Below are 11,856 nucleotides of genomic sequence, written 5' to 3' on the forward strand. Positions count from 1 at the left end.
GGAAAGTTGTATTTCTCATCATTGTTACATCGCACCCTGACTGGCTCATCTCCTCCCCGAGACCCCTCTGCAAGGGGATCTCCAGTGGCCTTGGGCCACATTTTATTGGTCTAAACAAGTCACAGAGCCAGCTGACTTTCAAGGGGGAGGGGACTCACAACCCATCTCTGTGTGAGAGGAGCAGTAAAGCACTCCAGGTCCCACGCATCGGCCTTTGCTACAAGACCAGAGAAGAGACTTCTACTTCACTTGCTTTTCATCAGAAAGAAATGTCTTTGGTCAAAGTCGATTCTCTCTGATTCATCAGGTCTGTGGCGCACACGGGGACCCGATCTAATGCCACCAGTTGTTCTTCCCCCTGTGCTGCTCCAGGCAGCCCTGGCTGAAGAGAAGTACTGCGGGAAGAACCAGCCACGTTAAGCAGAGGTAGCCCTCTGCCTACCTCCAAGTTCCTTAAGCCAGCACTTCTGAAGCAGTCTCAGTACTTCTCTAAAGATAGGGATGGGGTGCTTCTATTTAGCTTGTGGAATTTCCTTTACAAATAGAATTAAAATGACAATGGAATTTTCCGAAGTCCCTCGTGGATGTAAAGCAAAGTATCGATCATTTCTTTTTAATTTTATTTTTGAACCAGGATAGGCAAATCTCTAGAGACAGTAACTGGTTTAATGGTTTCTTGAGGGTCTGGCAGGAGAGGTTGGGGGGAACTAGAGAGCTAATCACAAAGAGTACAAGAAGAAAGAAAATTGTTCTAAAACCGAATGTGGTGATGACTGTACAACTCTTAAGATCATTGACCTATTGAATTGTATTATTTGTTAATTATGTGCCAAGAAAAGTGTCAAATTTTTGGATTCACAGATTTTTGTTTCCTTGTTTTCTAGTAGTAAGAATATGTCAACCAAGGCATATCTCTAGAGACAGTAACTGGTTTAATGGTTTCTTGAGGGTCTGGCAGGAGAGGTTGGGGGGAAATAGAGAGCTAATCACAAAGAGTGCAAGAAGAAAGAAAATTGTTCTAAAACCGAATGTGGTGATGACTGTACAACTCTTAAGATCATTGACCTATTGAATTGCATTATTTGTTAATTATGTGCCAAGAAAACTGTCAAATTTTTGGATTCACAGATTTTTGTTTCCTTGTTTTCTAGTAGTAAGAATATGTCAACCAAGGCATTTGCCAGGACACTTCCAAATTTACAATTCAATGACATCAACTACATTTTCTATATTGTGCGACCATTATCACAGTCTTTCCACACAAGTCTATGACCATTAACATATACTCAAAGCCCCCAACCCCCAACAACAACAAAAATTCTTCTTCCCCCTTCTCTCCCACCTCTAGTAACCACTATAATCTTTGGGTTTTATATACAACGAGGCTTCAAAACTCTGTGGAAAATTCCATGATCTTTTAACACCCTTTGCCCACTAACTTTTAAAGACTTCTTAAGGAGGACTGGAGACATACTAGGCTACCCTTTGGGCGGCCAACTTCAAGGTTCGCTGTTCAAAACCACCACCTGCTCTGTGGGCGAAAGATGAGGCATTCTGCTTTGGTAAATACTTCCAGCTGTGGAAACTCACCCACTGGGGCAGTTCTAGAGTGTCTCTACAGAACGATAGTTCTATAGAGTCCCAAAGAGTCACTGTGAATCAGAATGGGCTTCAGGGCAGTGCATTGGATTTTCTGTGTGTTTGTTTTGTACTTGGCTATTTTATAGACACGAGACCACAGAGTGCTTGTCCTCTTGTAGCTGACTTCTTTTGCTTGGCGTCATGTTGTCAAGTTCACCCATCTCGCGGCATGTCCCAGAAAGGCATTGCTCTCACGGCTAAGTCATATTCCCTTGCACGTGTATACCGCTTTAATGATCCCTTCGTAGAGTGGTGGGCATTTAAGTTGTTCCCATCTTTCGGTCCTATGAGTAGCACCATGGTGGGCATGGGTGCACCCTGTCCCCGTGTGCTTCTGCTTTCAGTCCTTTGGAGCCTTTACCCAGGAGTGGGATGGCTGAGTGGAATTTCAGTCTTTCCATGCATAGCTTTTTGAGGAACCTCAACCTGTTCCTCTGGCGGCTGTGTCATCTTTCACTCCCACCAGCAATTCTACAAACCTCTTTTCAAGGGGAGTCCATGCCAGCACCAAAGGAGAGGCAAACAGGAACATGAAATTAATCATCAGGGAGGTGGGACAAGACCTTGAGCCCTTCAACATTGGCCGGCATAAATCAAGGACACGGTCCTCGGGATGGCGTTCATGCAATCTACGTGCCATTGTGCCTTAGCATCCAAAGTACCTGTCCTCTGAGTTGGCCTGTCATGGACTGTTCTGGAGAGCACTTAGCAGGTCCTGAGTGCTCTATCATGCTAAGGACATGAGCTCTATCACGCCAAGGACATGAGGTTCTCTTCAGAGAAGGTCTCTGCAGAGCGAGGGGCTATGCAAATACCACTATTGTTACTCCTTGAGCACAAATTTATAATTGACTTTCTGTTAAACATTGCAGCAAGTTAAATTAATTCAGGATGATTACAGTCATTAAACAAATGCCTGATAATGACTGCTTTCTTATTTTAGCATTCCTCAAACCACTGGGGTAATCCCCTATAGAGCTTTTCTTCCATTGGCAGATTAATCAGGATGCAACATCCGCTTTTCACAGTAAACCCTGCTCTCCGGTTTTTTGAAAACAGGACGGTGATTTAAGGCTACTTCTGGACTAATTCAGCCCCTGAGTTCTTCCACCCCCCTCCCCCCTCCATGATTGTGATGGCCATTCTATTAGGTCCAATTGACTAGTTCATTACAGCGTACAAGGAGCTGCCAGCACTTCCTACCTGTTAAATAAGAGGTGTGCTCCTAACGGCATGCCCTGGGCACATATTCTCTTACCGCCAGACTTTCAAGGTGAGACGGACCCCAAGCGAGAGGCACGGCAATGGTCCCCACCTGTTTTCTCTTTGGAGCAGCCACCTTGAGAATTACGTTCCAGCTTTGCCCGCAGGACAGAAACAGTTAAGTCCTGAAGGCTGGCCATTCCAACCTCTGCCTGCGAGAAAAGCAATGCGAGATGCCCGCTGCCTGCTGCGGCCCAGGGAAGGCTGCGCCCGGTCAGTCACTCTCTAGAGAAGAGGTCATCTGTCTGGTGCCACCTTAGGAGCTGGCCATATTCTGCAGAGGACATTGAATGATAACACCCTGCAAGTCAGCTGACTGCTGTGTCGTAGCTGCTGCCTTCTGCATGATCACAACTGCCAGAGCGCCGGCTCCTGCAGCTTCCTTCCTAGTCGCAGTGCGGCAAGGCAGAGGCAGGCACCTAGCGCAAAGCCACCGCGTTCTAGAGTTGTGTCCTGCTGCGACTGGGGAGCGCTTGCCTTTGCTCAGCCAGGAGCCGAGATGCGGGCTGAACGTTCCGGTGGCTTCTACTCTTGCAGCGTGAGCTTTCTTTTCAGCCGAGCGTGTTGTAGCCCAAACGGCTTCCGATGGAGCTCTCCGGTCGTCTGTAGGAATAGTTTGGAGGCGTCTGGTGCCACGCGGCTAAACCTGCAGCGGTAAAGTCTAGGACGACGGAGATGATGCTTGCCTGCCCTGCCGTGTTGGGCTGGGGCCTGTGCAGGCAACTGGGCCTCCCTGAAGGCTGTGATGCTCCCAGCTCACCCCCCAAGGCTAGTCACAGCCACCCACATCTCTGTTAGAACCCAGGTGTAAGGAAGAAACCTGACTCCCTGACCTAAATTCAGCCCTCTGCTCTCTCTGGATGCCGGGCAGCTGTTCCCTGGCAGGGACACCGCCAGCCATCGAGTGGAGAATCGCGGGGACCGCAGCCTATGCCAGGTGGAGCCTGGGAGAATGGCACAACCTAACTCCGGTGACCTGATGGCGCCTACTGCTTTTCCTAAATGACTGTGCTCGCTAAGGACACAGCTGTTGGGATTAGTCTGCCTCCTGAGCCCTCCTCATCGGCTCAGGCTGGGAACCAGGGTACCAGCCTGCTCACGCTTCGGCACTTCTCTGCTTGTGATGCTGTGCAGCCAGGACGGGCCACAGAGAAAGCCAAGCAAGATGCAGAAAGCATCACTTGGACCTTTCCTGTGATGTTAGCGGAGGAAGCCTACCTCGTCTCCGCCACCACGCCCTCTGCGTGCACAACTGTGTGTGTGTGTGTGTGTGTGTCCACATTTGAGCACGTGTGTTCTAGTTCATCTAATCAGAGAGCCTAACAGATATCATCTTGGATATGGTTGTTAATGATTTGGGGGAAAGAAAGATCAAAACAAAACCAGGCAGCCTGTGGAAACAGGGATGTGAGACCAGCCGTCCGTCTGTCTAGGTCCCTGCCAATTTGAAATCCGTGGCTTGCGAAGCTGAGCCCTACGGGACGAGCGCAGCTACCGAGGACGAGATGGTAGATAAAGAAATAAAAATGACAAACAGAACGGAGCCCGGGCGAGACCCCTGCCAGAGCCCCAGCTCCCTCCGGGGTGGCAGCCTCTCCAGGCCTGGGTTGAATAATTCATAAACTGCAATGAGCTGCGTTCACCTTTCCAGGGAAGCCGGCATGGTGGGAATGTAATCCATTTTCAAGATAAAGTAAAAAAAAAAAAAATCAAAACCCATTTGAATCTGAAGAGCCTTTTAAAAGCCGATGCTGCCGCCGCCTCCGGAGTCCGTGGGCATCTTTCACAATTACCCGGTGAGAGCGGCACTTCATCTGCCAGCGCGCTGCCTGCAGGAGGAAGGTGACTGTGATTACAATAGCCACCGTGGGATGCCAGCAGACCCGGCTCCTGGCCACCTCATTGCTGAGGCTGGCCGCGGGCTGGGTGGAGTCAGTGTGTCCCCATTCTGGTCTCCGTGGATCTGCCTCCCACCGGGACAAGACGGGGGCAGCCCCACCTTAACTCTTGCCAGCCTAGCAGAACACACGCTCTCAGGCTGGTTTGCAGTGTGCTGCTTTGTTTCTCCCCGTGCGCGGAGGGCGAACCTGATAGGGATGGCGACTTGTCCTGGGGTGGAGGCAAGCCCGGGCTTATCGGTGCACTTGACAGCTCCTTCCCTGACCATGGACAGGCGGGCGAGTGCGCCTTCTGGGAGCAGAGTGTTCAACATGTAGCCTAGCTGAGGGGCATGTCTGTCTGTCTTCCTTGAAGTCTCATCTGCTTTGAGGTTAGAAGTCCGGCCGGGGGACACGAACCCTGATCCGGCATGTCTCAAAACCTGTCCGATTGAGAGTCAACTTTGAGGGACGCCAGCAGGTAGCACTGCGGGGGTATTGGTTCCAAGCGTGGCTGTTTGGTTCACCGAGGAAATGAATTTTGGTGTGATTTCGGTCGTGTTTGTGTGTCCTGGCCATGAAGTTGAAGTCTATATTTAAACTAACTCCCCACCCCCACCCCTCAACGACAGACCACACAATTCATTTTAGGGTACTTATGCGATCCTCCGCAGGAGACACGTTTTATAAATCTTCATGTTGAGAACGGACTGGCAACCTTGAACGTGCACAAGGACTTGGGAATGTTACTTTAGTTGCTGTGCCGATAGTCTGTGGATTCCCGTTCCTGAAGCAGTCTCTTTGTTTGATGGGCTCAGGTAGGGTATGGGGTCTGACAACAATGCATTGTGAGGTTTGAGCTTTGTGTGTCTAGCCTTCTGTTTTATTGATAGAAGGCTCTGGTATGTTCCTTTATCTGTGAATACAACTGTCTCACCCCAGGACCGTTCTGAGCAGGAGGTAAGTCATGTTCCTCATTCATGGTGTCTAATTTCAGTGCTTACTTACTGCTTACTGTTATATTCTTACTTCCTGAAAAGTCACCAGCAGCTCCCCTCCCCGCCCTGCATTTCCCCAAGCACAGACATAAAGATGGTGTTTTAAAAAGTGTTGTAAGTATAGCGTTTATTACCTATAGATGTTTAGTCCCATATAGATGCATTCAAGATTTTAATCTTCTGCAGAGAAAAGGGCACAGAATTTCTATTTTGTAAATGATTTTCCCACTGAGCAATAAAGCACTTGACCAGGATGCCACTTGCTGTTGTCAACCAGCCCACATTTCGAATAGTTAACCTATTATGTTGTCTTTTCAAAAGGGGCTCGCCCGTGAGTGACAAAGGGTTATTTTAAAGTGCACGTTGTCTGTGTGTTCACGCTGTTATTTTCAAGCTTTTAAACAGTCCGGATTTGAGCAGAATAATTCCTGATGGAGCTGGCTGCTCTCCAGGTCTGATATTGAAGTAGTACACGCATCCTAAACCGATTTTAAGAATAGCTGGGAATCAGATGTTTGCTGCTTTGGGGGCTCCTCAGAAACGATTGCTATTCCCTTGGTAAAATGAGCATATTTCAACCTTAAGATTCACATATTTACACTGTATTATTACTTGGCAAATGAGAAGCTTGAGTTTTTCCTTGAGGCTACTGTGCCAGAATATGAATCTTTGTAAAAGGTAAAGTGAAATAAGACTTTACTCTCCCAGGGTAGTGCTTGAGGATATGGAAATTCACTTGTTTGGGCACCCCAAAGGTCAGGAGTGTTCTATGGAGAGCTGCTAGCAGATTGAAGAATCTGGAACCCCAGTGCTTCTCTGACCTTAAATGTCCTTTTCCAACTCTCAAGAGTATTTGAATGTACTTGTACCAAAACAGCATAGAAAACCAGGGGGGGGGGCCTCAAAGCAGGGTGGAGGGGGCTCAGAGGTGGGAGGGCCAAGGCGTTGATCTGCAGGGAGAGCATTGTGCTTTAGCCCATGGAGAGTGGGGGTAACAATGCGCAGGACCCCCCTTTTTCCTGCTTCCCTCAGCACCCAGGGGACACAGGCATGGGAGCAGATCTGCCCTTTCTTGCAAATCAATATACATTTTAAAATACATTCATCAGCTCTTTGTTCGTCCTTTCTGGACCATGTCTTCACTACTACTGGCTGTTTCTTACTGAGGATGTTCTAGCGATATCTTGGTTAGGGTAAAAGAAACTCATAATTGTATATGAGTGATTGCAATGGGCTTGAGAATGAAAGAGCAAACTGTGGAAGTGTGCAGAGCAGGGGTTAACGGAAGCAAAATCGCTGACAATCAATCCTCGTCTACCACTATTTGGTAGCTTGGCTTTCTTTTTAATGGGAAGGCAGATGAGAGGTTAAACCCGCCGCCCCCACTCCTTCCTGGTTCCTAACTCCCAATCACTACAGAATCTTGTCTTCCATTGCAAGCAGTAATTGGAAATTTAAACGCACAGCAACACACTGTTAGAAACCACAGAGTGCCTCCTGCTTATAGGCAGCCTGTGTAAAAATAACCACTTAATCCTGTCAGTCGTGCTGGACATGAGTGTATTTTAAATCCCATCTCATTTCTAAAGTCCTGTGTCGGGGTAAGTCTCTACCCAGCATTTGTTTTAACAACCACCACGATGAACAGATGCATGCCACGGCGAGGCAAATAGAATATTCATAGTTTACCAAAGATGTCTCTAATTAACATCCTTTACGAGAGCAGCACCATTATTCAGCTCCTCCTCTCCCCGCCCCCCGAAAATTGTAAATGCGTCCTTAGGAAAGGTGCGTTTACCAAGTCCCAACACTGGCCTGTCAAAAGGAAAAGGCAGGTGGAACAAAAGAAACAGGTCAAGATAAATGAGGCCTCTCATTGTTCCGTGAACCATTTTATACAATGATGCTATCAGAAACAGTCGATGTGTGTGTGTGCATGTTTGTCTACTTTGTAAAAGAGCCACCTCATTAGCTGATACCAAGGGCTCAAGTAGAAAGCAAATGTTTTGAGAATGATGATGGCAACAAATGCACAAATGTGCTCGACACAATGGATGGATGGATTGTGATAAGAGTTGTACGAGCCCCCAATAAAATGATTAATACAAAAATGAAAGAGCCACCTCTTTGATAGGATAGATTTTTGTCCCAAACATCTTCCACAAACAATTTCGAGCATCCAGAAAAACTGGGGGTGAGGGGGATGTGGACACCTGTATGCCCACCATCTAAATTCTATAGATAACATTTTACTATCTTTGTTTTATCCCATATCTACCCAGTCATCTACTTATCAACCGCTATTTAGTATTGTTATCCTTTTATTATTCGTGTATCTGAATGTATGTAGCAAACATCAGTGTCCTTCCCGCTAAGATCATGGCTGCGGAAGGGTTTGATTAGGGTTCAACATTTGTTCCTGGCGCTCTATTTTAAGCAACATTTACATGAAGTGGCTTCAAGAAAAAGGTTCATGGAACGGTTCTGTTAGCCTTTTAAAAAACAGTTTTTATTGTCATATCATTCATGTACCATCCAAGTCAATGGTTGGGATATATTAAAAAGCATTGTGCAATCCTCACCACAATCAATTTTAGAATATTCTCGATTTTTTACTCAATGTTATTAGCGCTCCATTTCCCCCCAACCACCCCTGCCATAACCCTAAGAAACAAAACAGTGGTCTTTTCATTCTATCTTTGCACACACTTTTTGAAGCCACCTCATGTATAATGAAATAATTTGAGGCCGGGGGTGCAATATATCATTACTTTTTTGTTTTAAATGTGGTATAAACTATGACTTAGATATGGGGAGTGTCTGGCTGCAAACACTTAGGATCCTAGGTTTTCACTTGGAAGGGACAAACCCTTCATTTACAGTAACAGAAGGTAAACCCTTCTCTAACCTCTGCCCTCCTGCTCCAAATAAACCTTCACCCACTGAACCTGAGAAGCACTGGTAACTTACATCAGTATTGGGATGCAGGACATTGGACTGCCAATCACAATGTCAGTGGTTCAAACCCACCAGCCACTCTGAGGAAGAAAGATGAGGCTGTCTGTTCCTGTAAAGATCTATCAGCTTGGAAACCCTCTATAGGGTTACTAGGTGTCAGATTTGACTCCATGGTTGTGGGATTTGGGTTTTCCCCTTCTGGGCACCCCTGTGTGGCAAAAGCAGTTCGTGTGCTCTGCTGGTCACCCGGAAGGGGAGACATTTGAGCCCACCCAGGGACACGTTAGAAGAAAGGTCTGGTGACTTATTTTTTAAATCAGTCATTGGAAATGCTTTGCATCACAGTCCACTCTGACAGACATGGGCGCCATGAATTGGAATCGACTAAGTGGCTGTTGGCCAACTGGCGATCCCCATCCTTGGACAGGTGTTCCCTCCACGCTCTTGCAGTCTCATGAAAAGCAACCCAGTTGTCTCCTCAACCAGCGGCATTGTGCCATGTGGGTGGTTCTGTGTCTCTTCCCTTTTTCGGCTTCTTTCCCCATCCAGCTTTCTCTTTCCCACTTCCTCCCGCACCTAGGTTTTCTTTTTTTTCACTTTTCTCAGAAACAAGGGGACACATCTTTGTTTTATTTCCCAAGGCATCCTACTGCATGGGCTTTGAGGGAAATGATTGTGGGATGCACAGGTGGGGAATTGGAGAATCACAAGAACCCTTAAAGGGTTTAATTTGCCTTAATCTTAATGAAAACAAAGCATTGAGGATGGTCCTCGCTGTCCTTCTTAGTGGTTCAAACTCGTGAATCCAAGCTTGGGGATGAGTTTGCACCCTGGCTCCCGTAACTGACTCTTAGATCAATCTTCTTTATTAAAGAAAGCAGATATCCTCCCGACTGGACCAATACGCAATATGATGTTGAATGGAAAAGAGACGGAAGTTGTCAAGGGTTTCATTTTGCTTGAATCTGCCATCCATGTCCAAGGAAGCAGCAGTCAAGAAATCAAAAGCAAAGGTGTCCTGAGAAGACTGAGGTGCACTTGACCCAAACGACAGTATTGTTAACCACCTTGTCTGCATATGAAAGCAGGAAAATGAATTTGAAAGCCTGGAAAGGAATTGATGCATGTGAATCATGGCTTGGTCAGAGAATATGAAATAGATCATGGATTGCCGGAAGAAGAAATACTTTTTTCTTGGAAGAAGTGCAGTCAGTATGTTCCTTACATAGGTAAGTGGTGAGACTCACGTCTCACATACTTTAATATTTTATGAGGAGGGACCAGACCCTGAGAAGGCCATCTTGCTTAACAAAGCACAGGGTCAGAGAACAAAAGATGGATGGCCACACTGTCTGCAACAATGGGGCTTCATGTATCAATGGTCATGACGGTGGCGTGGGACTAGGCACTGTTTTGTACTGTGGTCCATTGGGTCACTACAAGTTGGGCTGACTCAACGACACCTCACAGCAGCAACAGCAATCTGTGGGATGGTGGGACTTCAAACGAGAGGGAACATTCTCGGTGCTTCGAAAAGTTGACAACTTTTGAGATGATCACTTGTGGCCACTAGCTCTTGGCTATCAAGTACTTCATTCAATGGTAGGAAAACAAGTTTTCAAGTTATGCCATGCTCTAGCCCTCTGGGTGAGGAAGCTCCCAATGCTTCCTTCCTCAAGGCATTGAATGAGCTACACATGGCACCACTTCCGAGCTGTCCTCTCCCCAAGCCATCGTTCTTCAGTTCTGGGCACCTCAGACTCTCAGGTGACTGTTATTGTTGCATGTTCTTGAGTTGATTTATGCCTCATGCAGCAACCTCATGTGACCCAGAGGGTTTTCGTAATTGTAATCTGCACAGAAGCAGATCAATAAGTCTCCACCACCCCCAATAGTTTTATTGGCATGTAATCCACATAGCATACAATTTTATAGTTCAATCACATCAAGAAGGGTTGTACAATGGTCACTACAATTAGTCTTAGACTATTTTTGTCATTCTTGACAATAGGTCTTTCTTCTGTTGACCTTCTGGGTGGGTTTGAACCAAGCAGCCTTTCAGTTACCAGCTGCATGTCTAACCATTGCACCACCAGACAAGTTGTTCATGCTTCATCTAAACCTTGGTGGGATTGTACCAATATGTCTCTTTCTATGTACTACATTTTTGATAGAACAGACCGGTAAAGAGTTTAAACTCCAAATGACTGAAGTCTTAAAAGTTTTTGAAGGGCTGTCTAAGCTGCAACTACTGCTCTATCCCTGGCCAGTGCAAAGAAGAATGATGAAAATCCAAGATGCGAAGAAGCAATTCGTCTTAAGGACCAATGGACCACATGAAGCTCAGCGTCCATGATCCTGAGATGCGAAGCACTAGATAGTGGCTGCTCTGAAGGGATCCCAGTAGGAGATCTTGGGCAGAGTTGGAGAAAATATGGACTGGAACTCAAAATCATTGAAAAACAAACAAACAAACCAGATTTACTGGTCTGAATGAGACTGGTGGAACTCTTGAGATTATGGCCTTCTTATGTCTGAAACTGAACTCACTTCTGAGGCTCAACTTTCAGCCAAAGATAAAACAAACCAAACTCACTGGCATCCTGTCAATGCCGACCTGAGTTTCCAAGACTTTGTCATTCTTTACAGGAGTACAAAGCCCTGCCTTTCTTTCACTGAGTGGCTGGTAGTTTCGAACTGTGGACCTTGGAGATCATAGTTTAATGCATAACCACCACACCACTTAGATTCCAAAGGCAAATAGAGCTATACGTGAACAATAACACCAAGATGGTATGCACTCCTTAGAACGATCAACAATACAGGATCAGAAGAATAAAAGTGCCCAGTAATAAAAGTCAGACGGCAGGAAGGGTTAGGAAGGCAGGACAAATGGACCTGGTTAATCCAGGGAGGAAGTGGGAAGAGTGCCGTTCCATTGTGGGGACCACTATCCATGTCATGAATCACAAGGCGAATGAACTGTTGGATGGGAAACCAACTGGCTCAGTCCACATCCATCCAAAACACGATAAAAAGTATAAAAATAATAACATATCCAAATGAAAATAACAAAAGATGTCTTAAAATGAGGAGCCCTGGTGGTGGGATTGCTCATC

This window comes from Echinops telfairi, unplaced genomic scaffold, assembly GCF_000313985.2.
Source record: "Echinops telfairi isolate 266 unplaced genomic scaffold, ASM31398v2 ScPeMD7_5868;HRSCAF=6743_0, whole genome shotgun sequence".
Lineage (NCBI taxonomy): Eukaryota > Metazoa > Chordata > Mammalia > Afrosoricida > Tenrecidae > Echinops > Echinops telfairi.